This window comes from Mustela lutreola, chromosome 3, assembly GCF_030435805.1.
Source record: "Mustela lutreola isolate mMusLut2 chromosome 3, mMusLut2.pri, whole genome shotgun sequence".
Lineage (NCBI taxonomy): Eukaryota > Metazoa > Chordata > Mammalia > Carnivora > Mustelidae > Mustela > Mustela lutreola.
Genome location: NC_081292.1, coordinates 209,608,506 through 209,633,840, shown reverse-complemented (window position 1 = coordinate 209,633,840; position 25,335 = coordinate 209,608,506).

Sequence of the window (25,335 nt, the reverse complement as noted above, 5' to 3'; positions counted from 1 at the left end):
TCCATTGTATTTAGGTTCTTTCCAAATTTCCTCTTGTGATAGAGTTCTAGATTTAGAGCATTGTGGTCTGAAAATATGCAGGGAATTATCTCAGTATTTTGGTACCAGTTGAGACCTGATTTGTGACCCAGGATGTGTTCTATTCTGGAGAATGTTTCATGTGTACTAGAGAAGAATGTGTATTCTGCTGCTTTGGGATGGAATGTTCTGAATTTATTTGTGATGTCCATCTGGTCCAGTGTGTCATTTAAGGCCTTTATTTCCTTGTTGATCTTTTGCTTGGATGATCTGTCCATTTCAGTGTGGGGGTGTTAAAGTCACCTGTTATTATCGTTTTATTGTTGATGTCTTTCTTTGATTTTGTTATTAATTGGTTTATGTAGTTGGCTGCTCCCATGTTAGGGCCATAGACATTTAAAATTGTTAGATCTTCTTGTTGAACAGCCCCTTTGAGTATGATATAGTGTCCTTCCTCATCTCTTATTATAGTCTTTGGCTTCAATCTAATTGATCTAAGGATTGCCTCTCCAGCTTTCTTTTGATGTCCATTAGCATGGTAAATTGTTTTCCGCCACCTCACTTTAAATCTGGAGGTGTCTTTGGGCCTAAAATGAGTTTCTTGTAGACAGCATATTGATGTTTTTTTATTATTTTTATTTATTTTTTTTTTTTATCCATTCTGATAACCTGTGTCTTTTGACTGGGGCATTTAGCCCATTTACATTCAGGGTAACTATTGAAAGATATGAATTAAGTGCCATTGCATTGCCTGTAAGGTGACTATTACTGTATATTGTCTCTGTTCCTTTCTGGTCTACTACTTTTAGGTTCTCTCTTTGCTTAGAGGACCCCTTTCAATATTTCTTGTAGGACTGGTTTGGTGTTTACAAATTTTTTAAATTTTTGTTTGTCCTGGAAACTTTTGATCTCTCCTTTTATTTTCAATGATAGCCTAGCTGGATATAGTATTCTTGGCTGCATGTTTTTCTTGTTTAGTGCTCTGAATATATCATGCCAGTTCTTTCTGGCCTGCCTGGTGTCTGTGGATAAGTCTGCTGCCAATCTAATATTTTTACCATTGTATGTTACAGACTTCTTGTCCTGGGCTGCTTTCAGGATTTTCTCTTTGTCACTAAGACTTGTAAATTTTACTATTAGATGATGGGGTGTGGACCTGTTCTTATTGATTTTGAGGCAGTTCTCTGTGCCTCCTGGATTTTGATGCTTATTACTTTTGCCATATTAGGGAAATTCTCTATAATAATTCTCTCCAATGTACCTTCTTCTCCCCTCACTCTTTCTTCTTCTTTTGGTATCATATTTATTCTAATGTTGTTTCATCGTATGGTATCACTTATCTCTCGAATTGTCCCCTCCAGTAGGGGTCCAGTAGTTGTTTGTCTCTCTTTTGCTCAGCTTCTGTATTCTCTGTCATTTGGTCTTCTATATCACTAATTCTCTCTTCTGCCTCATTTGTCTTAGCAGTAAGAGCCTCTATTTTTGATTGCATCTCATTAATAGCTTTTTTGATTTCAGCTTGGTTAGATTTTAGTTCTTCTATTTCTCCAGAAAGGGCTTTTACTTCTCCAGAGAGGGTTTCTCTAATATCTTCCATGCCTTCTTCCAGCCCAGCTAGTACCTTGAGAATCGTCATTCTGAACTCTAGATCTGACATATTACCAATGTCCATATTGATTAGGTCCCTAGCCTTCGGTACTGCTTCTTGTTTTTTTGTGTGTTTTTTTTTTTTTTTTTTTGTGGTGAGTTTTTCTGCCTTGTCATTTTGTCCAGATAAGAGTTTATGAAGGAGCAAATAAAATACTAAAAGGGTGGCAAAGACCCCAGGAAAATGTGTGTTAACCAAATCAAAAGAGACTCCAAATCATGGGGGGAAGAAAGAGGGTAAAAAGAAGTTCAGAAAAAAAATTAAAAAAAGAAAAAAATAAAGAAATAATATAAGAAAGAAAATATATACATTAGACTGGTGAATAGAACAGAGTTCACCCACTTAATTTTTGGAGTATTTTGGTCTCTTAGAAGAAATTACCTCCCAAGAATTTTAAAGAATGAAAGAATGAAATAAATATATATTACATATATATATAAATAAATATATTCTCAAGTGTCTGCCTGAGGCAGGGTGGCACTGCCCTTACCAGGGACCAGGCTAAGTAATCTGCTTGGGTTCCCTTTTGGAACTTTTGTACCCTGAATGCTTTCCGTGGATCTTTGGAAGACAGGAATGAAAATGGTGGCCTCCTAATCTCTAGCCTGGAGGAGCCGAGAGCTGGGGCTCCACTCCTCAGTGCACCCTCAGAAACAAGCGCTCAATCACTCCCATTTCCCTGGCCTCTGGCCATGCTCTGAGCTCATCTAGCCTGTGACCAAGCATCTCTGTCTCTGGCACACAGCCCCGTCTGGAGTCTCGGAACCCAGTAGACCCCTGAGCTTTTCCAGGGGGTCTCCCTGGATCTTGTGGTGCCTCAGCTCACAGAGCAGTGGTCTGACTGTGACACTGACTGTGCCACAGTTTAATGTAACCCTGAGTTGAGAGCTCACTCCTGGGCTCTGTCTCTGTAGCTGCCTTCCCCACTCTAATACCTGTGAGCTCTGCAACACTCAAACACCCCCAATCTTTCTGTGACCCCGTGGGACCTAAGACCATGCTGTCCCTGCATGGGGTTCACCCTGGCTTAGCCTCTGGAGTGATGTCCCTCAGTGGAGCAGACTTTTAGAAGTTCTGATTTTGTGCTCCATTGCTCTAGCCAGTGCAATGTCTTTCAAGACATGCTCTGATCTTAAATATTTGGTGATATTGGGTTATTCACTTATTTTTATTAATGAAAGCTATGTTGATCATATAGGAAAATGATGTAGGCTTTCTCTGCAGGCCATCTCTGGATAAGATCACTAATCTGAATTTGAGAAATCCGTGCATATGTGTGGGGCATATCAATGGAGAAGATTCACTTTAGGAACAAGGAAGAAGTATACAGGTTACTCTCTCTCAATTGTTACAATAGGGAGGCATTTACTCAAGGAAGGGAACACTCTCATGCATTTTCTTTTTAAAAAAATTCCTGGCATCTTCAGATAAGACATTTCCCAAAGTTTTGTGGATTCTCCCAATCTCTAATTAACAAAGGAATATAAAAATTAAAGCTTTTTGAGGAAGAAATAAGTCCGAGATATGAATGAAGGTCTCTGTGCTTTAGCTTGGAAAGCTCAACCCACCAATATTTGGATGATAATATTAAAACTCCCTGGCCCCTTCGCTTATACTATACAATTAAATGTCTAAACAAAGACCGTTAGTCATTCTTCCAGAAAAAAAAAAAAAAAATGCTAATTTATGGGGATACATGAACAATCTGAATCACTCTGTTATTGTTGGGATAGATAATTCCACCAGGGCCTGAACCCAGTAATTTAGATGCATAGTGGTAAATAAATAATGGCTTCTTAACTCTTGTTGACCCAGAATCATTTATGTATTTATCTCTCTCTTTAGGTTTGGTATTTAAATATCAAATTCCTGTACTTACATCAATGGCCTTGTGAGTAAACAGTTGTCAGCAAGGGGGTTTTGCAAGGGTAGAGAGGGGAAGTAAGAATGAAACTTCTTAGAGCAACTGGGATGGTGAAAAACTAATGTTCAGACATGTAAAAATATCTTTGATGTGTGGCTATGGTTTTGCCTTAGATGGATTATTTCTGTAGCTCTGACTCAGACTCATGTGCTCCTAAAATCCCTTTCAAAGGAAATTATCCCAGTTTTTATTGTTACATGCCAGATACTTTTTCTACCAAGGATCTGTTTCAGCAGTCATTGGCTCCATCCCACTGCTGGGTTATGTTTCAGTGTTTCTTCAGAAATGTTCTCCTCTTCTGTGATATTATGACCGTGTTCTGTTTTCTTCAGTGCTGGGAACTCATATGCCTGGAGCATAGTAGGTATTTAATGCATTTCACTGAGTGAATAAAAACTTCACAAATCAGGCAGCTAGTTGTACATCTGGTGATAAGTATTTCCTTAAATGTGCATGGTCCAGAAGAGTCAGATCGTAATTAAAACCACCTCAAGATCAGGGGCCAAACTCTTTGATGATGAAGTTATTCTGTCATGCCATTTTAATCATAATTATTCTGATCAAACTGCCCTAGAAATTTGATGCCAAGATTTTGATAGATTCATGTCTTGCTGACAATGTGGATATTGGATTACACCTTTCTGGACTTTTTTTTTTTTTTTAAATCTTGAATGTGTTATATTTTGTAATATTTTACATTTGAGACATTCCCTCTCATTGTAATTATCAAGTAACCAAATCTTAATTAGCATTGTGATTTTAAGGTGGTTAGTGCCTTGAATGTTCATTACATTAATATTTTTATGTGAAAATTTTCATTTACAGGGCATTTGACAGTTAAAATGAATTGTAAGCCCTTGCTACCTACCTAACTTGCAAGGATATCATTTGTTAAATTAATAATAAAGTTAGACTAGTTAAGACAAAGGCATATTTTAATTTTCATTTTATTTTTAATTTCTCTTTAAATTACTCCTGATTCTCTTGGTTATAAAAAAACATAAAAATCTAAAATTCTCTGGTTATTTGCTTTATTAGCCCACCCATAGAGAAAAATATGCAACCACTTGTTAGACACAGGTATATTGCTATAGCTAATAATATGCCATGATTTCACAATAGAAATCTCCAACTATGTTTTTTTTGCCTGAATCATAATCTGTTGCAATTCAAACTCAAGTCTCTATTAAGTCATAACTTGATATATAATTAAATCTCTCCTTTATTTACCTCTTTCATCTGTTCAAATGCCCCAATACATGTAGTACATGTGTTCAGGAATGTATTGGATCTAGTCAAAAACTCTGATGGGCAGAGCCCAGAGAAAGAAGGGAAAAAGATGATGATTGAATTTTATGGCCTAGGGATACGGAGATAGGTAATACATGATGCAAAAGATCCTTCACTGCTCTCTGAAACCAGACAACATGGGTCTAAATTTTGGCTCAGTTACTCCTAAATGTGCGATTGGGCAATTTACTTAACTTCTATTTGCCCTAGTTAACTCATCTATGTTAATGGAAATAAAAATAACACCGACATAATAGGTGACTGTGAAGATTAAATGAGTTAATATGTGTAACTCAGAAGAATGATTAGCACATAGGAAGCAGTATTAGAAATTACTTTTTTTACTACTATCTGAAGGAATGCATTATGATATTTATAAAGATGTGGTGATAGGCAGGGTTCTGTTTTATGTCTCAAAAGTTGAAAAGTAGGAATTATCTACTATTTTTCATGACAAGAGGACTATCTTGGTTGGTTGGACTCTGCTTGATATATATTCGAAATTCCTTGAATTTTTTGAGAAAAGCATAGATAAAACAATAATATAAACAAACGCCCTAGTCAACACTGTTGATTGCCAATTTATTTTCCCTTTTCTAATTAAGACATTATTTTCTTTGGGTATCCAACGCTCAACTAAGCGGGCATCCATTATACTTGGAACCAATGTGACCCCTTCTTCTTTTTGGGTGGTTTATATTTTCAGTTTAGTTTTTTTTAAAAAACATATAATGTATTATTTGTTTCAGAGGTACAGGCCTGTGATTCATCAGTCTTACACAATTCACAGCACTCACCATAGCACATACCCTTCCCAGTGTCCATCACCCAGCAACCCTATCCCTCCCCCGCCCTTCCCCTCCAATAACTCTCAGTTTGTTTCCTGAGATTAAGAGTCTCTTCTAGTTTGTTGCCCTCTCTGGTTTCATCATTTTCATTTTTCCCTCCCTTCCCCTATGGTCCTCTGTCTTGTTTCTCAAACTCCTCTGTGAGATCATATGATAATTGTCTTTCTCTGATTGACTTATTTTGCATAGCATAATACCCTCTAGTTCCACCGTGTTTTTGCAAATGGCAAAGATTTCGGGTTTTTTTATGGCTCTTTCTCTCTATTCACACACACACACACACACACACACACACCCCACTTCTTCTTTATCCATTCATCTGTTGGTGGACATCTAGGCTCTTTCCATAGTTCGGCTGTTGTGGACATTGCTGCCATAAACATCGGGTGCACGTGCCCCTTTGGATCACTACATTTGCATCTTTAGGGTAATTACCCATTAGTCTAATTGCTGGTGATCCCATCTTCTTATTGGTGGGTTAGATTTGGACAAAACATGATTCCATCCTCCATGCCATGTGTAAGCATTTGGCCATTGAAGTTTAAGTTAACCACCATATAGTACTTCCCTTAATTTTCCATTTGGGCCTATTAAAACACCTAGGGAAGTTAAAATGGGCTTCTTTGAGGGGCACTTGCTTGATATTAAGACAGAGTCATTGAAGGATTTTTCATGTTTTTTCAGACATGATTGTGTGTGAATAAGAAGCTGAATTTTCCACAGCCCTCTAGCTGCTATAGTGAAGATGAAGGTGACACATGGAGAAGGAAGGAGCCAAGAGTAGAGAGCCTTTATAGAGTACAGCAGATTACCAACATAGCCCCAGACTCATTTAGTTATATGATGTAATATAACAATTGTTTTGTTCAAACCTGTTTTCTATTTCCTGTTTGTTGCAACTAAAAGTATCATAGCAAATGTACACACACATTTACACATTCTGGACATTTATGTTTCAGAAGAAAATTTGTGGTACATCTCATGCAATGGCAAATAACAGAAAACTGAAGCTAAAAGAAACTTTTTAAAATAGAAATATCAGTCAGATCATACACTTGGAAATATACAGAGGTATGGTGTGCTATGGGATTGACTTAATTTAGAGAATCAACTCAACTTCTCTCTGATTCTCTGGGGTTTGCTTTTCTGTGTGTGTTGTTCCTGTCTTCAGGCTGGTGGTAATATGGCTGGCAGAGTTCCACACCTTACATTCAGATACCATGATACCCAGAGTAGGAATAATGCTTTTCTTTCAAATGAAGGAAAACGTTTTTACTTAGCAGCACTCAGTGAATTTCCATTTATGTTTTATTAGTCTGAATGGGATTGTAGTTTCAACTCCTGGAGGATGGTAATTTACTTAAGCTTTAACCAGTTTTTGACAAGGAGAGTGGAGAGCCATGATTGGCTTGAACTATAAACCAGAGTAAAACCTCAAGGCAAAAACCGAAAAACTCACAGGATTTTCTTAACTACCTTTACTTTAAAAGTCAACAATAGTTAATATTTATTGCATATGTAGCATTTTCAGATGGTATTGTAAGGACTTTACATTTGTGATGTAACTTATTCCTCACAGAAAACCTATAATTTAGATATTATGCCTCCATCTTACAAAAGAGAAAAACAAGATAAAGAAATATCAAATAATTTTAACAGGTCACACAGTTTGCAAATGTCATGACACATACCCATATTCCCATCCAACGTCAAAGACCACGCTTTGCTGACCATGTTTCATTCTATAACTCATCATATTAGAAGGAAGATAAGATGCGGGGCAGAAAGAATGAGAGTTAATTCTTGGACCTTATCACTTACTGTAAATCCGTTTGCTTGAAATCAACACATGCCGACCCAGTACCAGCACAGCTGGAAGAACCCATAGAAAGCAGGGGCATGTTTTTGTATCTGGAGAACAGAGCTGTCAGGGCTTGACGATCACCTGTGGGGAGATCATTCACCACAGAGAATACTCTGGAGCTTCTCTCTGATGGAGATGTCTTCATTTTGAGAATTTCACTTCCATTTTTATGCAGTATTAAGAGGCTGGTGTATATTTTAAAATAAATATGAAATAAATATCGAGATATTCAAAGTATATGAAAGTACAGAATAACCATGTAGTGATACTGACAACATGTCTATGAGAAAGCTTTGGTTTGATCAAAAGTGTATTTATTATTTAATGATGAAAACATGTAAAATAGTCATTTTGAGAAGAAAATAGAATATTGAAAGGTAAAATTACTTCTATGATGACTAAAAATGCAATCCAGCCATATATCAAAATGTGTGTGAAACCTCACCTTCTCCAAACAAACACACATACCACAAATACACTTTTGAAGTTGTGCTCTCTTTCCTGTAGATATTGTGTGTGTGCCTGAATGTGTGGATGTGTCTAGGTCTATTATTAACTAGGAAAAAAGGTATCCCTCTTCATAATACTAAATTGGGCCCTAAACACAATTTAATCTATTCATTTTCTATATTTTTATTTTAAACGACTATTACTTTAAATGAAAAATTTGTTGACATGTGTCAGTGTATTCCAAATGTAAAATTGCAACATTCTCCCCTCTAGGACTCTGTTGGTTCCACATCTGGAAGCGAAGCTATGTAAACAGGACATAAACTTAAGTAAATAAGGCTAGTTGACTTTTTAATGTAATAGGATTTCATGTATATCAAAATGGTCTCCAGTGTTAATGATTATTGAGCCCCTTTGTTTCATAACTGTTCCTCCTGTCTGAGAAAGAAGGATTCTTTGCAGAGTCTCTTTCCCTTTCATTTTCTCTTGGCTTGTCAGTAGTAGCAGTGGCAGACATTTATAATGACATTGCTACTCAGATCTCCCTTCAAGATGGAAACCATCATGAAAAATACAGTTAGGTGAGGGTCTCTAGCTGTGAAGTAAATATCCTCATGATCTTGAGATGTCAAGCTGAAGTCACACATTTTCCAGAAAGCACGCAGACAGGGCAAGAGATGACAGATATGATGGGAGTACTAGGGACTGGCCATTTCCGCAGTCTTTGGCCTAAAGTTCCTCATTTGAATGGCCAACGCTTTCTCGCAGCCACACTGAAATCTGAGCCTCCGCCTACCCAACCTCCTTCCCTTACTCCTCCCGTTTCACCGCTTTCAGACTCATATCATGACCTGAAGCTCTTCCTGCCTACTCCTGATCCTTTCACAGGGCAATGCCCTCAGTAAAGTTCTTGCAGATTTTTTCAAGATTTTATTTCTGCATTTGACAGTGAACAGGACCACAAGCATCGGGAGAGGCAGAAGGAGAGGGAGAAGCAGACTCCCTTCTGAGCAGGGAGCCAGATGTCAGACTTGATCCCAGGACCCTGGGGTCATGACCAGCCACTTAACCGACTGAGCCACTCAGGTGCTCAGAACTTGCATTTTAAAACCTGTCTTGCCATCTGTTTCTTGAGGAATCCAACTGACATACAGAAAATGTGAAATTCTTATCTTTTTTTTTTTTTTTAGACAGAGAGAGAACAAGTGGGGAGGAGACAAGAGAGAAGGAGAAGCAGACTGTCTTCTGAGCAGGGAGCCTGATGCAGGGCTCGTCCCACAACCCTGAGATCATGACCTGAGCTGAAGGCAGACACTTAAGCGACAGAGCCACCAGGTGCCCCTTTTATTTTACCTTCTATCCTCTTCGTGCAGGTATTCTCACAAAATGCCGGGGAAATCCTTGCTAGTGAGTAGCTTTACTACCAAAGCAAAATCATTTTTTGAGAGAAGATATTACTAATGAATTCAAATATATTTAAGAGTTTCCTATGCTCCACAGTGTCTTATACTTTTGGAATATATCAGTGAACACGAGTGATCTAATTAACCATAAATTAACAGAGAAAATGTATATTTAGGGAGGGGTCCACATTTGCGCTATTTAACAAAAAAGTACTGTTAGATAATCCGTTCACACTATATTCCAAAATGAGTACTACATTCCATTTTTTTTTCCAAATTTGAATTTAAATTCTTTTTAGCTAACATACAGTGTAATATTGGCTTCAAGAGTAGAATTTCGTGATTCGTCACTTATATATCATTCCCCGTGCTCCGCGCAAGTGCCCTCCTTAACGCTCAGCACCCATTTAGCACAACACCAACTCCCCACCCACCTCCCCTCCAGCAATCCTCAGTTTGGTCTCCAGAGTTAAGAGTCACTTGTGGTTTCCTTCCCTTGTCTTTCCATCCTGCCCTTTCTGCTATGGTCGTCTGTTTTCTTTCTTAAATTCCACATATGAGTGAAATCATAGGGTATTTGTCTTTCTCTGATTTGTTTTGCGTAGCATAATACACTCTAGCTCTATCCATGTCATTGCAAATAACAAGATTTCACTCTCTTTGATGACTAATAGTCCATGCATGTATGTATGCATGTATATATATGTATATATCTGTGTGTGTGTGTATATATATATATACATACACATATATATACATATATATGTATATGTATATATCTGTATACCACATCTTTTTCATCCAAAATAAGTACTAAATTTCTTAGCCAGTGTGTTATATAAGAATAAAAATAATCCCTCCAAAATAAAACTGAAAGTACTGAAGGGTCAGAAGAAAACAGTCACACATATGAATCTGTTCTTTATGTGGGAAAGGTGTTTTCCCAGACATAAGAAATAATTTAATTCATCACAAAAATTACCATTATTAAGCTATAAAAATTTCAGAAACATGGCCATGATTCCTAACTCAAATGGTGAGTATCTTATTAACATCTTTAGACGTGGAGCCACCATTAGTATTCCCAATTGCATTAGAGACATGGGAATACTAAAACCCACAAGAACAAAGGAGTCTTACAGAAAGATGAATAACTAAATCTGTAGGAATTAAGAAAAACCACTCATAGTCTACCCAATTCTGTATTTTGCGAAGATACCAAATTCTAAAAAGTACTACACTGAGATACTTCCTAGAGACCCAGCTCTTCACAACCATTACTCTCTTCTACTTGCATCTCTGACTACTTCTGCCTACGTTCTCCGTGCCAGGAGATCTTTACCTTACTTACCGTAGCTCACAAGGGCCACCACTGATGCCTTTGGCAATCTAAGGAAAACTATACACTATGTTTCAGAATAACTGATTTTAAATTCATAGAATAAAATATAGTACCTCGGATTTCAAGGGAAACCAATTACACTGAAATGTATTTATGAAAATATTTTAAAAGTTGGGTGATACAAAAGCAATATGCTTTTTATTAATGCCATAAATAAAATTATTAACAGAAAGTTTATTGTCTACTATAACTTCTAAATAGTGTTCAGAATAAATTCTCTTTTGAAATATGTACAACACCTTATATATCATAGAAATATTTCTCTAACTTCTGGTGGCAAGAATAACTGTGGTTATTCTATTACTGCTGTGTCTAAAGCTATGTTTATAATTGAAGTTAGTGCTGTAGTTTAGTTGGAGGCTAGTGAAAATAAAAATATAGATTATTTGCTTATAAGTCTATAAACTCTGAGAAATCCTTTCTGGAAATAGGTCTAAATCTTGAAATGAATAGAAAAGAAATAGGATTGACCTGGCAACAGTATGGTGCTTTTTGAGATGCATAGTTTGCATGAGGAAAGTACTATGGACAAGATGGCATCAAGGCAAAATCTGATGGCAAAGCGTGCTTGTAAGTTACATATTTCATACTTTCCCAACCTCAAATATCAGAAAACTGTGCAATAGATAGTAGTGGGAAAACACACAAAAATATGATGGCAAAGGAAACTGGCTTCGGAGCAACATGTATAAACATTTTTTAAAATGCAAAGGGCAAAGAGGATGTTCTTTTAGTATCAAAACAAAACAACACACACATACACACACACACTTCTCTGATTACTTGCAAAGAGACTGGACTTAGACTGTGTCACACAGATTAGGAAAAAGAATGGAGAACCATTTAACAGTGCGTAGGCAAAGTTGTCACTGAAGATGTAACTATCTTGACAGATTTTCTTTCATAAGTGAAAGCAACAGAAAGACAAAAAATCATTTGAATGTAAAATTCAAAAAATAAGGATCATGGTAAAATTAAATAATATAACAAAGGAAAAATAGTAAAATTTGAAAAACTAAAGGATAATACTAGTTCTAGTCAAACAAGATAAAGAATTATTTATAGCCATTTATAATAATTTATATTTATATCATATTTATAATATAATAATAATTGCAGATACTTTAAGCATGAACACATCAAAAACTTCAATACTTTTATATTATTTTTAAAATGCCAGTGATAATCTAGATTTAAAATACCAAATTAAAGTAACTAAATTAACTTAATTAACTAAACAAGCATTTATATTGATAATTGGGAAGGGAAGGAAGAAAGAAAGTCTCCGTTGGCTCCACTCTCCATATTAAAGAGGAGGTATCCAAAATGCTGGAAATCTAAAATTAATAAAATCAGGGAACAAAGTAGAACAGAAATGTATTATGAAAAAGATGAGTGACCTATAAAAACAGGAGATTTAACATTAAAATGTCAGTAGATAAGTCAGTCAGAGAAAGACAAATACCATATGATCTCGCAGATGTGGAATTTAGAAACAAAACAGATGACCATAGAGGAAGCAGAAAAAAAAGGAAGGAGGCAAACCATGAGACACTCTTTTTCTTAATTTTTAATTTTTTTTATTTTATATATATTTTAATTTCTTTTCAGTGTTCTAGAATTCATTGTTTATGCACCACACCCAGTGCTCCATGCACTACATGCCCTCTACAATACCACCACCAGGCTCCCCCCACCCCTCACACCCTCCTCTGAAACCCTCAGTTTGTTTCTCAGAGTCCACAGTCTCTCATGGTTTGTCTCCGCCTCCAATTTCCCCCAACTCCCTTCTCCTCTCCATCTCCCCATGTCCTCTGTGTTATTCCTTATGCTCCACAAGTAAGTGAAACCATATGATAATTGACTCTCTCTGCTTGACTTATTTCACTCAGCATAATCTCTTCCAGTCCCGTCCACGTTGCTACAAAAGTTGGGTATTCGTCCTTTCTGATGGAGGCATAATACTCCATAGTGTATATGGACCACATCTTCCTTATCCATTCATCCGTTGAAGGGAATCTTGGTTCTTTCCACAGTTTGGTGACCGTGGCCATTGCTGCTATGAACATTGGGGTACAGATGGCCCTTCTTTTCATTACATCTGTATCTTTGGGGTAAATACCCAGTAGTGCAATGGCAGGGTCATAGGGAAGCTCTATTTTTAATTTCTTGAGGAATCTCCACACTGTTTTCCTGAGTGGCTGCACCAACTTGCATTCCCACCAACAGTGTAAGAGGGTTCCCCTTTTTCCACATACTCTCCAACACACGTTGTTTACTGTCTTGTTAATTTTGGCCATTCTAATGGTGTAAGGTGATATCTCAGTGTGGTTTTAATTTGAATCTCCCTGAGGGCTAGTGACGATGAACATTTTTTCATGTGTCTGTTAGCCATTTGTATGTCTTCTTTGGAGAAGTGTCTGTTCATGTCTTCTGCCCGTTTTTTGATGTGAGAGACTCTTAACTGGAGAGAACAAACAGGGTTGCAGGGGAGGTGGGTAAGCTTTGAGCTAGATGGGTGATGGGGATTAAGGAAGGCTCTTCTGATGAGCACTGGGTATTGTATGGAAGTGATGAATCACTAAACTCTACTCCTGAAACGAATCTTACCCTATTTGTTAGCTAACTAGAATTTAAACAAAAACTTGAAATTAAAAGAAATGTCATTAGAGAAATGAAAGCAAGCCTCATTCAATAGGGCACCACTAACAGAATACTGATTAAAAGTCTGTTCATGATTGAAAACATGGTTGCTTATTTGTACATCACAATAGAACAAAGCATCTAAAATTGAGAGGAAAAAGAAAACCTCACTTGTTTCACTTCTCCTTTGAAGCTTATTGAAAACAACAAAAACCAATAATAATAAAAAAGAGAGTGGGGGAATACCTCATCAGTGATATAAAAAGACAGCCATAACCTCAAACCACAAACCATGGGGCATACTTGCCAAAACTGTAAAGCCAGGACTGAGAGGAGGAACGTGCTGAGAGTTGACATCCGTTGCCTTTCAACTTTAGCAAAGAGCACATTCTCCAAAAGCATCACCTTCCCAAAGGTACACAGGACCAGAGTTTGAGTAGAGGGTTTGGTCTACTCTGTGATGGCCACAGGTTTTATGTGGAGCCAGAAAGAAGCCCAGTTCGAATGACTGGGTAGAGAGGCTAAGAAAAATCAAGCTGATAAGTGATTTATTTTATTTAGGATTTGGTTTCCAGCTCCAGGAAACTGTAGAGAACGAAATAGAGTAAGAGAAGAAGTGCCAGACCACAAGACCCAGGACCTGAGCCTGACCAGCAATTGCTGTGAGGCCCGTGAGTCTCTTGGATGAAACTCGAGGGGAGCCGTGTCCCTAGAATAAAGAATGTGGTCAGAGACTAAGAAAATAGAAGGGAGTATGTTCTGGAAAATAAGCACACTCTGTTCCTTATGCAACTGCATCTCCTTACACTCTATTATGCTGGCAGCCAATGCCTACTCAAAGGTGAGTTTTAACTGGAAATAAGCAAGTGAAGTTCCTATACATAAATACTGCCATCATCAAGGAATGCATTCGATTAAAACGATAAATATCATGGACCTCAAGAAGAGTCATTCCATCAAAATATAGGAAGATACTAGAAATCTTTTTTAAAATCTCAAGATAATGAACAGTAACGATTTTTTTTTAAAGGAGTAAAGGAATCAGAGACAAGTTGTAAGACATCAGAAGATCATAGATCACTGCAAATGAAAAGTTTGAGAAAAAAGCATTAGAAAGAAGTGGAACTGAATTAAAAATACTAAAGGTAATATAGAAAGAAAAGAGAGAATACGATGACTGAATAGGATGTCAGAAATATGTAGATAGATTTGAGCCAAAACTCACAACAAAAAGAAAATGACAACTAATTAAAAAGTTTATAAAAAATTAAAATTATGGTAACAGAGGACATCTGGGCCACACATCACTAGTGGTTTTCAAGAGAAAAGAATGCATCAAATACAAAATCTATTCAAACGTATAAGAGGAGAGTTATGACCCAAAAGGACTGGAATGTGTCGATTTATAAAACATGCTATTTACCAGGAAAAACGGACAGAGAACAATAAACATTAAACAATAAACAAGTGAATCCGACATTCCCTTGAGGGTGTCACGCCACTCCTAATTGGCATCCAGACGGAAAGGAGCAAACTCTTCCACCAGAAGCCAGGACAGTCTAACTAATAAATGATGCCTGAAAATTTTGAGAGAAAAGAGAAATGATGCTAGATGTTTTTCTTAGGTAAATTTTCATTCAGTGTAACATCAGCAGAGGGATGATACAAGGGTCTAAATACTTGAGCAAGTTCAACACCAATCAAAGAAACAAACAAAATAATTCCATGACAACCAGGACAAAGAGCCGAAGACTCTAGCAAGGACCTCGAAGAGCTGAAAAGAGAAGGGAGTTGTGAGTCCTTTCAAACACACGACTGGCGCCGGCTGGAACCGCTGTTCCTTTAGCACGGAGGTGTGAGCGTCACTACGTTAACACAAATCAAGGGAGTGAGAGAAACAAGAGATATTAATGTGCATCATATCTTTACTAATAGGGAGTAAATAGTAACTGTACCGATTACTTGAAAAAACTCTGGACAATCTGGACAATCACTCTACAATCTATTTATAAAGGACGCATGGGAGTCTTCATTTCACTCTTCTTGGATACTATCTTGGATACTATCTGTGAGCTTCAAAATTTTCAAAAGAGCAGGTTGTAAAACCACATGATTAATCATTTGTTGTTTAAGTAAAACTCCAATAACTTCAAGCTTTCATTATCTTTTTATAAATCTTAATTTTAGAGGATTATATTAAGAAATAATATCACTTTTGGTAAAGAAGCTATTGCTTGAATTTTAACAATACTACCAATTTTATGGCAATTAAAGGGTTATAGTCATCTAAATAATTAAGTTATTAACATAATTTTTAGATATGTTTTCAACATGGAAGTAGTACATTTTAAAAATTTTATTAAAATTAAATTTTATTAATGGTTATTTTTAATTAATTTAATGAATTTAAATTAATTAAATTTTAATTAAATTAATTCAACTAATTTTATAATTTATTGAATTTTTACTATTATTTTAAAATTAATTTTATTAACCTTAGAACACATCTCTAAATTAGATCTATATATATATATATATATATATATTTTTTTTTTTGCTAGGGAGTTATCTGAAATAATGTGATTAAAATAAAAACCCTACCCTTCTTGCATTCTTGAAGAAGTCAGTTTTTCATTAAATCATTAGTAAATAAAAGACTATATATTTTTTTCAGAACATACTAGTAGGGAGAAATTATATCTCTTAGTCTTTGAGCAGCATGTATGTGATTTGGAAAGTAGTTTTATTGTTACATACTCAACCACTATAGAATATACCTTCTTTCAATTAGCCAAAGAGTTACTTGCAAAAAATATCTTTGTCAATAACTAAAATTAAAATTATAAACATCAAACTTAATATGACCACAAAAATTTAGGAAAAATTATCACAAATATGGCAAGAAGTAGGTTTCCTTAATGTTGAAAAGTTTCATCATATGGAGGGGCCAGTTGACTCTTGGTTTCCGCTCAGGTCCTGACCTCAGAGCTGTGCGACTGAGCCCCAGGGGAGGCTCTGCCCTCAGCCCCAAGTCCTCTTGAGACTCTCTCTCCCTCTACCCACCCCCACCATGGCTCACACTCTCTGTCTTAAATAAATAAATAATTATTTTTAGGTAAATAAGAGAATACTCATTAAACATTTTGTAAACTCTAAAGTACTTAAATAAATTGAAGATAAAAATATCGACACAATGCCTTTGACTTTCAAATTTGGGCTACTTATCTTGAAACATTTATTGTTTTATTTGAGGGAGAGAGAGAGAGAGAGAGCAAGAGCACATGGGTGGGGGGAAGGACAGAGGGAGAGGGAAAGACAGTCCTCAGACTCCACGCTGAGTGGGAGCCCAAAGCAGAGCTTGATCCCAGGACCCTGAGGTCATGACCTGAATGGAAACAGAGTCAGATGTTCAACTGGCTGAGCCACCCAGGTGCCCCAAATTTGGGCTCTTGTAATGTGAGAATTCACAAGTTTTAAGACTGAGCTTACAAAGACAATATTCCCTGCTTTCCTAGAAATTTGAATATTGGAACAATGTTAGGAAAAAATGTTTTCAGTGTAATCAATTCTTTTTAAAAATATTTTTTCGTAAAAAGTGTTCTAAAATTTTGCCTTCTAGGAATTTATCCTAAGGAGAGAGATATTCTGGTAATAGTACTGAAACTGCTGGTGGTATTGTAGGACACCAGCTAACTGCCAGATGACTAGCTGATGACCTTAACCTCTCCATGCCTCAGTAGCTCATCAGCAAAATAAGGATAATTCTAACCCACAGAGTTGCTATAAAGATTAAACGACTCCATATAAAAATGTGATCAGAATGGCTATGCTAGACTGTTATTTTATGCAAATATCCCATAATAGTGGTATTCGTAACAGCAAACACTATGACAAACTTAAAAGTCTGAAAATAACGGAATGATGAAATTAATCATTATCCATATACAGAATTATGAAACCACTATAAGACTTTTCTCGACATGAGTAAATGTGCATTTATAGATAGCATTAAGGGATTAAGGCAGATTATAAAATTACCAAAAGGAAGCCTTCAGTTAGTCCTAAAATTAGGCAAATATTCCTAAGGTAACTATTTAAAAATGTTATGGGGATCTAATGAATTATGCCTATCATGTTCTCATTTCTCTCATTCTCACATTTTACAAGTTTATACATGCATCAAATTTTATGTTAGACATGTATTGACTTGATAATCCAAAATTAGTAATTAAAAAGAACTTAAGTCACTCATGAAATACACAGTAGTTGCTTCCTAATCTCAAATGTATTTTTCTGGGGTGCCCAGGTGGCTCAGTCAGTTGAGTGGCTGCCTTTGGCTCGGGTCATGAACCCAGGGTCCTGAGATCAAGTACCGCATCAGGCTCCTTGATCAGTGAGGAGCCTGCTTCTCTCTCTGCCTATGCCTGCCTCTCTGCCTGTTTGTGCTCTCTCTGACAAATAAATAAATAAAATCTTTTAAAAATGTATTTTTCTGAATTTAAATGATTTATGACGAAATAATTCTTGCTACACTTTGATTTTAGAATTTAATCAAGTAACAAATATATCCTGGGGTATTTAGGCCGAGCAATGGATTTATTTTCCTTTTTAAGTGCTGAGCAAATCTACTAGCAGAACGAATGTGGAAGGTTGAGAGGGTTATTGGGCAAGATTCTCTCTCTCTGGTTTCTTACAGTCTTGTTACCTTCTTTACCCCAGGCTTTGAATACACTTATTAAAAAAAAAACAAAACAGATTCTACTGAAAGAGACTTTCTGATTCTATACCTGTGAGGCAAGAACCAGCATGAGAGAGAATCGAAACAGTACACAACCTGCGGCCAGAACACGAACAAAAGTTAAGAAGAAATGTCAACTGTTTCCTCTTGGTTCGTTATGTCAGGTGTGAAACAGCAGGGGTCATCAGTTTTAATTGAGAAATGAAACCGTTCCTACTTCCATGTTGAAAACATATCTAATATAATACATCAAGACAACATTGAGAGAGGGAAAAAGAAAAAAGACAGAGAAATGGGGAATATTTTACTTCATGTATGATAATACAATTTTTAGATGAGAAAAATGATAGCTAAACCAGTATCATAAAGTGCCATATCTTGTGATTTTTTAAATTTGTATCATATCTGTAAAAACTTAGCAAGGTTACAGCAGCTTGATTTGAACAGATTGAGGATAAACAGTCTACCTTAGTTTCTACCCACAGTCCAGGCCGTAAGCTTTATTAAAGTGATTTCCTTATTGTTTTATAACTCTGATAATCTGTTACAAATACAAATCTGTTCACAGGTTTTACACAAGTCATAAAGCTGCACATCTATTTTGAATGGCATCTAGCAACCACTCCCTGGAAAGGTCGCCCTTGAACTTTGTGCTGAAATGCCATCATGAGGTTATACCTTCCAAACAAGGACTTACAGACACACTAATGCTGATTATGGGGGAGACACCATTTAAAATATAGGGGAAGTCGACCAGAATGGTTTTCCTATCTGATCGGGCTTTACGTCATGACAAATGTAAGCCTCAAAAAGACATGAAAGAGGCAGCTTAAGAAGGAGAGATAAGATGCCGGTGTAATTTTCTCCTCACTGACTCAAGACAAGGCTTTGTAGTGATGAAAAACTCAGTTGCTGCTTCTCTCCGGGAAGAGAATTCCTCCCACGTATCCCGGCATTTCACTCTCTTTTCACCTGAAGCAGTAAACGGGCTGAACTGCGATCATGCTATTTAATAAACTTCTGGTGGCCCGTGGAAAGAGAAGATAGCTTTTTAAAAAAGACCTTTTTATCTTTTAGATAAAAGTTTGAAAAATATAAATTTTATCTTTGTACTTTTAGATAAAAGTGATATATCTACAAAGCAAGAACAAAATGCTCTCAAACATGGGAGAAACAAAACAAGTTCATGGGTGTTACTAACAGAAAAGAAGAGTAACACATTCAGTATTTCTGGTCACAGAGACATGAATTTGAAGAGGCCAGAGTAATTCCATACACAATGAATTAAAAATTGGTCCAAGGTAAGCTACATTATTATACAACTTCAGAAGAGCAGGAAAAAGAGAGGATCTTGCAAACTTGTTGCTATGGTCTACCTGTCTGTGTCCTTCCGAAATTCCTACATTGAAAACCTAATGCCTGTGGTCACAGTGTTAGGAGGTGAGGCCTCTGGGAGGTAATTAGGTTATGAGGGGGAGCTCTCATAATTGGGATTTGTGCCTTATGAAAAAGGTCCCACAATGTTCCCCCATGCCTTCTGCCATGTGAGGATACAAGAAGTCTGCAACCCAGAGGAGGGTCCTCACTCAACCGTGCCTAGACCTTCAGCCTCCAGAATGGTAAGAAATAAATTACTATATTTATAAGCTACCCACTCTCTGCTATTTTATTTTAGAAGCCCCCAAAGGACCGAGATACTTCTGGAGCGACAGAGGTTTTTATGGTGACATCCAAATTCTCTTCGTCTCATGGAAAAAGTCTCAGGGGTGAATGATTATGGAATAGAATATTAAATGATACATTGGGAGCTGAAAGACAATGTATTTTGTCTTCTAAATCATGGGGGAGAGGAAGTTTTTCAACGTAGAAACTAAAATTAGCTAGAAACTAGAATGACCGATCATGTGAGAAAGTGAAGTCCATGTAACCAGAGACACGAGGGTACTCGAAACATTTACATCTTTAGAACCATTCTCGAGGAGCTTCTGGACGATACAGACACCAACGTGAGGAAGTGGAACCCAACGGAGGTAGAGAGGCAGGGTTCAGACCCAGATGTGAGGAGCGCTGCTCAGCTTCACTACAGCAGACTATGCATAATCATCCCCTAACATATTCAGATTGGAAACTGAGTAATAGCTGAAAATATGTCTAATTCTTGAACATGATTTTTAGACATAATTTCTTCTAGTCATGAGCCTATTATTTGATTTATCCAATACTTAATTATACGGCACTCCAAATTATTTTTATTTAGAAATCTTTGGAAGGGTACACAGTAGTATTATGTTTTAGGTTCCTTTGTTGTTGAAATTAGATTTGCTTTTCAGGAGTTTGGCCCTATTTGAAAACAATAATTCTAAGGGATCTTGCACATTCTATAAATTGCTAAATTACTAAAGAAAATTCTCATTTATAAAGTTTCGAGTGCAGCTGTTTTCCATTGTCATGTTTCATGTACAGACTTGCTTACAAGGCATTAAAATAGAATTCTGTGACTCATAAGGAAATGTTTTTTCAGACTCTGAAGATGGTTCGAACAAATCATCAAACAGGGTCGACCTATTTTCTTAGACCAGGAAGATAAATTCATGAAGTTGTCCAGCTCACATGCACGGTTTGATGGAGCACACGTCTAGAAACAAGGCTTTAAAACACGGAAAGCTTCAGCATCAATTTCTTTCCTACAATGTAAAATGGCCAATGTTTCTTTCTTTCTTTCTCTTAAAGATTTGATTTATTTATTTGACAGACAGGGATCACAAGCAGGCAGAGAGGCAGGCAGAGAGAGGAGGAAGCAGGCTTCCCACTGAGCAGAGAGCCCGAAGCGGGGCTCGAACCCAGGACCCCGAGATCATGACCTGAGCCGAAGGCAGCGACTTAACCCACGGAGCCCCCGGGCACCCCTGAAATGGCCAGTGTTTCTTGAGAGACTGTGCTCCCGTCACACTGTCTGCTGTCCGTCATTGCCCAGAGCCGGGGCCGCTGCGCGGAGCGGGTCACGGCGGTGGGACCCACGGAGTCGCGGCCTCTGCGGAAAACCTTCCCGGCGCGGCGCGGAGGTCAGCGCGGACGGGCTCCCGCTCCGCAGCCTGCGGACTCGTCTCCGCTCTTGAGCCAAGGCCAAGGCCTTCAGAGCCGCCCTGGCCGGGCCAGCACGGGAAGGGAAAGGCCTGCCGTGTCCGCGGTGACCTGCGGCCGACCCACCAGTGCCGCTCCCGAAGCCCCTTGGAGCGGGCCGCGCGTCCGTCAGAGCGCGAGCCCCCGGCGGAGCCCCGCCGCGCAGCCCGTGGCGCTCGGAGCTCGGGGTCACGGCGCCAGGGTCCGCGCGTCCGCGCCGGGTCCGACGGTGTCACGGGCCCCGCGTGCCCGAAGCCGAAACCGAGCCTCGGAGCCTCCGCGCGGTCGGTGACGGGGAGGGGCGCGCCCCGCACTTGGAGCCTCCGGCTGCGCGTGTCCTCAGCGTCCGACCGGCCGCGTCGCGTGTGCCGCGATCCGTGTCCCCGCCGGGGGACAGCTGCCCCGTCTCCGCGCTGCGACGGCGGCCGGACGGAAGATGCGACCGCGCGCCACGGGGCTGGAGACCGTCTCCGGCGCCCGGCTTCCCCCTCGGAGCAGCGACCGTCCCACGGGCGTCCCACGGGAACTCTGCGTCCCGGGGTCGCACTGTCCTCCTCCACGGGGGACGGTCCTCGAGCCCTCGGAGAAGGAAGGGCTCGAACGCGCGCATCTGGTCCCAACGGAAACGCCGACACCGACGCGAGCCACGCGTTCTCCGCTCCCTCCCGGCCTCTGGGACGCAGCGCGCGTGTCCCCGGGTCACCTTCATGAGCGTGTCCCCGGGTCACCTTCGTGCGCGCGTGTCCCTGGGTCACCTTCGTGCGCGCGTGTCCCGGGTCATCTTCGCAGCGCGCGTGTCCCCGGGTCACCTTCGTGCGCGCGTGTCCCCGGGTCATCTTCGTGCGCGCGTGTCCCCGGGTCACCTTCGTGGACGCGTGTCCCGGGTCATCTTCGTGCGCGCGTGTCCCGGGTCATCTTCGTGCGCGCGTGTCCCGGGTCATCTTCGTGCACGCGTGTCCCCGGGTCATCTTCGTGCGCGCGTGTCCCCGGGTCACCTTCGTGCGCGCGTGTCCCCGGGTCACCTTCGTGCACGCGTGTCCCGGGTCATCTTCGCAGCGCGCGTGTCCCCGGGTCACCTTCGTGCGCGCGTGTCCCCGGGTCACCTTCGTGCACGCGTGTCCCGGGTCATCTTCGTGCGCGCGTGTCCCGGGTCATCTTCGTGCGCGCGTGTCCCGGGTCATCTTCGTGCACGCGTGTCCCCGGGTCATCTTCGTGCGCGCGTGTCCCCGGGTCACCTTCGTGCGCGCGTGTCCCCGGGTCACCTTCGTGCACGCGTGTCCCGGGTCACCTTCGTGCGCGCGTGTCCCCGGGTCACCTTCGTGCGCGCGTGTCCCCGGGTCACCTTCGTGCGCGCGTGTCCCCGGGTCACCTTCGTGCACGCGTGTCCCGGGTCACCTTCGTGTGCATGTGTCTGGGTCACCTTCGTGCGCGCGTGCCTGCGCAGGTGGCCGAGCGGAGGAAGCTCGTGTGGACCTGGGGCTGCGCGCATCTCCCCGGCCCGCGGGGAACCGCGCCTCTAACCGGAGACTCGCAGAGCGCTGCGGCCCGGAGCCCAGAAGACGCCGTGAGCGTGGGAAGGGCCGGCCGCCACGTCCTCCGGGGAGCCGGCGGGAGCACGTCGGGAAGGCGACCCTCGGTCTCCCCGGGGGGCAGGCGGGACACACACTGCGGGGGACGAACCGACCCTCGCGCGGCCGCGGGTACAGAGGAGTAAAGGACTTTTCGTGCCGCGTCGGTCGGATTCGCGATGCCGGTGTATGTGGTGTTTGCGCAGGACAGACGGACGCGAGAACCCGCGGACGGGGCGCAGGGGACAGCGGCCGCCGAGAGCTTTGACGCCGGTGTCGCAGGAGGCGGACAGCAGCGTTTTCGGAAGGAGACAACACGGGCTTCCTGACGGGAAGAAACATTCCGACAGGAGCAGACAGACGGGTACAGTGCGGGACAAAGAGGTCCCCACGGGGACAGCGGTCCGGTTGGGAGATGAAATGCTGGTGGCGGTGATCATTCCACGCGCACAAAGGCAGTGACAGCAGCGACATGTTTTAGTGACTAACGGGATGGGCTGCGCAAGAGGTTCTGAGTTCCAGCTTAGGGGAGCAGGTTCTGAAAACACAGAAGAGACAAGAGCGTTTTTACTTGCCTTTTTAGAAGTAAGGATTAGAGTTCAGCTCTGGAGGGGATGAGTCGGAGTGGTCCCTAACATAGTCCGAGAGGTGCCATCAGATGTACTTCTAGCGCTTGCGGGAGCGTTTGGGACACCGGAGATGTGGGAGTCCACGTGGGAAGAGCCAGTGGACCGACAGCCACCGCAGCGGTCAGTGTGTCTGGCTGGGGGAGACTGGAGATAAACACACAATGTGAATGTCTCCATAAAAGGAGATTTAAGGGAAAAAGATCTATCTATTTGTAACTCAAACTGAGAGAAATGCTACATTTTTCCCCACCTAGCAAAACTAATTTGAACATTTATTTCTGCCCTTTTACTCCATGTGAAAATTCAATTACATGAGTGGGAAGAAAGGTCCTTACTTAATAATACATTTCCTTGAACTCACTGTTTTCTTCCACCATGAATTTTGACATAAAAATAAGATTAATTCTATTTTCCCCAGTTTAATGTTTAAAGGTAAATGTCTGGCAAGGATAGCCTTTAGCTCGGCCCTGGAGGAAGCTGCTGGCTGCCGACAGACAGTGGCCTTCAGTCTTCAGACGGGAACCATGGACACCACGGGCGCCGTCACTGACATCCACTTCCGAGGAAGCTGTCTGGAACCCAGTGCAAGCCCAAGGCCTGGGTCACCTGTGCTGACAGACACGGGCTTCCCTTTCCTCTGGTTGGCGATGAAAACAAGAAGAGAAAATAACGGTATTGCTCTTCTCTTTTGAGAGCAACTGTCTCTCTGGGAGAAAGTAAATTCACTTGGAAATAAAACAATTAAAACACAATTATCTGTACGATACGACTTTCTTCTGCTCTTACAGGTTAATTGTCTTCCCATCACCTGAGCATGTGGTACCTTAACTGCCTTTACTCTGAACTTTGTTATGGCAAACAGAGATGTCACTGTATTATGTCTTACGAACGACTAGGAAGAGCACTAACACACTCTCCTAACATTCAGTTACTAGTGTTTATCATTACTTTGCATTTAAAGTCATCACATCAATGGATTCAAAGTGAAGATGTTACCACAATGATCCCTTTCAATATATGCTAGATGTCCGGCTCCTTTTAACTAATAGTAGGAAACACTGAGTGTCTCCGAACATCATCTATCTTCTAAGTGCTTCTAAAACATAAAACTATACATTTTATACCTTTTGTTTCTGCTAAATTCCAACATTATTTTAAAATCAATTTGCAATATCACCTAATTAATTGTACTTAACTTATAGACAAAGTCAGGTATGTCCTGGGGTGCTGGCTAGGTCTCCCATCTACCGTCTTGAAGTGTTCCTCTGCTGGAGAGAAAGCAGGATGAAATAAGATAAAATTATCCTGCTCACATCCAGAGAAATGCAGTTTGTATTAAATGCTCATTTGTGTTGACTTCTCAGAAATAGTGAAAGATAAGCAGATCTTAACATACCAGTCTAAAAATTGTTGATTTAAGAAGATGTATCCTATTAGTTTGGGTATGTGACATTTCTGTGTATGTTTCTATGTGTTTTCAAGTTCCTTTTTAATAAGCATTTTGGAACTGTATGAAGAAAAATGAAGAATCATTAGGGAGAGTAAGGGATGCTTTGAACATCATCACATTCCAGATTCCAATCAATATCTCTTCAAATATGACCTGAGACATTTGTGAATAGAATACTATAAAGAAGAAAAAAATCCATCTGATCACTGCAGTCACCCTGCGAGTATGTGTAGGAAGGGCAGGGGCCTTGCTCTACACATCGAACAGGGAGTAAATAAACACAGATGTGTACCAGATAACTTATCCCTTACTATTTCTATCTTGGTTTCAACCTGATCGA